The sequence below is a fragment of the Glycine max genome, chromosome 17 (genome assembly GCF_000004515.6).
Source record: "Glycine max cultivar Williams 82 chromosome 17, Glycine_max_v4.0, whole genome shotgun sequence".
Lineage (NCBI taxonomy): Eukaryota > Viridiplantae > Streptophyta > Magnoliopsida > Fabales > Fabaceae > Glycine > Glycine max.
Window position 1 is genome coordinate 37,211,584 of NC_038253.2, and position 4,088 is coordinate 37,215,671.

Sequence of the window (4,088 nt, forward strand, 5' to 3'; positions counted from 1 at the left end):
CAGCTACACTATAAGTATTGGTTTTTGTTTTGAATGAAGAGAAAAACTTTTGACATTTGATAAAATTTGGTGAGAGTTTCTCTCTGAGTTCCTTGTTGAACCAATCTCAGACTTATCAAGGTAATCCTTGTGGCGTCTACCCTGACTTATCTTCCTTCACCGGAAGTGGCGTCATCCAAATCTTCGTAGCCTGTATCAAGTGATCCGTTCCTAGTCAGGTTCACATCATCTGGTATCAGAGCTTCGGCTCTTGATACAGGTTCTATCCTATCCTATTTTTTTTTCTTCGTAATTTGTCTAGGTTTGTGTTTTTGTCCTTGTTCTGTTATTTGCGTTCTTGTTCTTGTTCTTGTTCTTGTCACGTTCTTGTTCTTGTTTCTTGTGTCTTTCAAACTTTGTGTCAAAAAAAAAAAATTGTTTGAGTTCTTGTTTCTTGTTCTTGTGCCTATCATATTGTATTCTGTCTTTTGTTCATAACTTTTGTTTCAGCCTATTCGAATTCTGTTTGGGGTAAAAATTGCCTAATTGCTGAATTGCTAAACTGTCAAATTTGCCTAATGATGATTGCCTATTGAACGAATTCTAATAGCTGGACGTCTGAAAAAAAAAACAAAAAAAAAATAGAGAGAAAAAAAAAGAAACGAAAAAAAAAAGAAAGAAAGAAAGAGAAAGAAAGAAAGAAAAAAAAGGAAACAGTTGCAAAAAAAAAAAAAAAGTTGCAAAAATTTTGAAAAAAAAAAAAGTGGGTGTTTGATCTTTGAAAACGAAATTGAGGCATTTAGAGGTGTTTTTTTTTTTTTGAAAGAAAATCGTGGAACAAATCCCCTTATCTAGATTCTCCTCTGAATTTTGAGCGTTTTGATATATAGTGGACCTCAAACAGACAACCGTAGCAAAAGTTATGAGCATTTGAAGTTTAGTTGTCATATCTGTTATCTTATCTGTTATCCTATCTGTTATCTTATTTGTTATCATATCTGTTATCCAAATTAAATCTAATTTGTTATCCCAAATCTGATCTATTATCCAAATCAAATCAAATCAAAAAAAATTTATCCAAATCAGATTTGTTATCCAAATCTAATCTGTTATCCAAATCAAATCCAATCTGCTATCCAAATCAAGTCCAAGTTGTTATCCCAAATCAAATCTGTTACTCTGATAATTCTATTGTCTTTCCTTTTATTTTATATTACCTTGTGTGTCTAATTCGGTCTATCCAAGAACTTAAGAGGGAGTGAGTGGTAAAAGGCAAGAGTGAAAACATCACACAAAAGCCTATATTGAGAGCATCAAACATGAGTGAACTACCATTAAAGAGAGAAACACGTGAGTAGAGTGTGGTGAGGTCCTGATTTTTTTTTTAATTTACTGCAACATTCTTTGTTCCTTAATCATGGCAAGAGCTGGTTGAACCAATTATCAGACTTATCAAGGTAATCCTTGTGGCGTCTACCCAGACTTATCTTCCTTCATTGGAAGTGGCGTCTACCCTGACTTATCTTCCTTCACTGGAAGTGGCGTCTACCCAGACTTATCTTCCTTCACCGGAAGTGGCGTCTACCTTGACTTATCTTCCTTCACCGGAAGTGGCGTCATCCAAACCTTCGTAGCCTGTATCAAACGATCCGCCCCGTAAGATTCACATCAATTTAGGTGCAAAATTTGTATTTATTTGAAGTATTTCTATGCTAAATTAATTGTTCCTTAAAGTTTTATTTAGTTTTTTTTTGTAGTCCCTATCGTGTAATTTTTTTTGTAACAAAATGACTTGCGTATGATGTATAAATTTTTGATTTGTTGTTAAGATGGACGAAGATCAATGCATTTATGACAATATAATGTTTGAAGAAGTTGATATGGATTATGAAAATAAACAAGAATGTGGTGTGAATGAACCACATGTTGATTGTTCGGATGCTTTTAATACTTCTCAGGTAATAATGTTCATTATTTTGAGTAATTTGATTGAATGTATGTGTTGTAGAAAACATAAATTGTCTGGGTTGTGTTGTAGGTCTTTGGTACCCGAGATGATGTTTTGCAGTGGGCTCGATCGATTGCTCATGAAAACAGATTTGTTGTAGTCACTATAAGGTCTGACACACATATTGGTAGTAGAGAAAGAAGTTTATTTGTGTTAATTGGTCGTGAAAGGAGTGGTCAGTATAGGTGTAGGAAGAAAGAATTTGTTAGAAGAGACACTGGGAGTAGGAAATGTAATTGTCCCTTCAAGCTTCGTGGGAAACTAGTGATTGGAGGGCAAGGTTGGATTATCAAGTTGATATGTGGGTATTCATAATCATGAATTGGCGAAGTCATTAGTTGGCCATCCATACGCTGGGTGATTAACTAAGGATGAGAAGATAATTATTGTTGATATGACAAAGTCAATGGCAAAACCAAGAAACATCCTGCTAACGTTGAAGGAGCACAATGCCAATAGTTGTACAATAATAAAACAAATATACAATGTAAGAAGTGCATACCGTTCTTCCATTAGAGGAAGTGATACTAAAATGCAACATCTAATGAAGCTTCTTGAACGGGATCAATATATTCATTGGTATAGATTAAAGGATGAAGTCGTGGTACGTGATCTTTTTTGGTGTAACCCTGATGTAGTGAAGTTATGCAATGCATGTCATTTGGTGTTTTTTATAAACAACATCTACAAAATTAACAGGTACAGACTCCCACTACTTGACTTTGTTGGGGTGATACCAACGGGGATGACATTCTCTGTTGGGTTTACATATATGGAGGGTGAACGTGTTAATAATGTTATATGGACTTTGAAATGGTTTCGAGGTCTATTTTTAAGACGTGATAGCCTCCCTGTAGTTATTGTAACAGATAGAGACCTAGCATTGATGAATGCAGTGAAAACTGTGTTTCCCGAGTGTACAAACTTGTTGTGCAGGTTTCACATCTACAAGAATGTCAAGGCCAAATGCAAATCCCTAATTGGTCAAAAAAATGCTTGGGAGTATGTCATGGATGCCTGGGGTAGTCTGGTTGATTGCCCTTCTGAACAACAATTCCATGAGTGCCTTCAGAAGTTTAAAATGGCTTGTTCACCTTGGCCAATGTTCGTTGACTATGTTAAGGAAACATGGATAATCCCATACAAGGAAAAATTTGTTACAGCCTGGACAAATAAGGTGATGCACTTAGGCAACACAACAACAAACATGTATTAAAATGTTCAAGTTTTTCTAGTAAGGTTTATGAATTCATGGAATTTAATTATTGTATATGTTTATTGTTTTTTATGTGTTTCACATGTAGGGTTGAATCTGCTCATTGGGCTTTAAAAAGAGTATTACATAATAGTCTTGGAGACCTGTGTAGTATTTGGGATGCCATGAACAACATAATCATGTTGAATGTTGAGCATGTCCTTGGCCTCAGTCTGCTCCTCCACAAGCCCCTCACTCACATACCTACTTAACAGATCCTTCTTCTTCTTCTTCTCTAGCACCCTCCTCTCAATCTCCTTTTCATCTGACAGTGGCACGAGCACCACGAACTCCCTCCTCCTTCTCCCTCTCCCTGGGCCCTTCCAGCCGCTCCAGTACACCATCCTCCTCATCACGGTAACCATAATAACTTGCATCAATCCATTTATAAATGTCATAGAGTGTTCTTCGCTTGCAAAGATCCGGCGGCTTTTCGAAGAGCTCCTTGACGCCAGGGAGCTTCTTGGCAGCCTCGAAGTAGCGATATCCCGGGCCACAACCTCTTGGGTTCGGGACGTCGATGATGTTTTCGTTGAGGTCCGTCATCTTCGCAGAGTGCTTCACATAATTGGGACCGCTGAGCTCGACGATTCAGCGTTCCCAGGGCGATTTTTCAATTTTGATTTTTCACACTGCCCATCCCTTCACTTTGTTACCAAGGAAAAGGGACAAAACCCCTTTGTTTTCACTGAATTCTAGTCTGCATAAGTAAAACCCAGTTACTTAGGTGCCAAAGTTATCAATATTGACCAATTGAGTTATTCGTAATCTCTATCCTAATAAAACTTCTTGTGCTGCTATAACCATATATGGCCTGCATAGAGAAGATGATATCATTTAGTTATG

At 36.9% G+C, this 4,088-nt stretch overlaps 1 pseudogene; it reads right to left on the reverse strand.

Annotated features, from left to right (window-relative positions):
- Positions 1-3,325: 3,325 nt before the first annotated feature.
- On the reverse strand, positions 3,326-3,854 carry LOC112999946 (pre-mRNA-splicing factor ISY1 homolog; annotated as a pseudogene).
- Between the last annotated feature and the right edge of the window lie 234 nt (positions 3,855-4,088).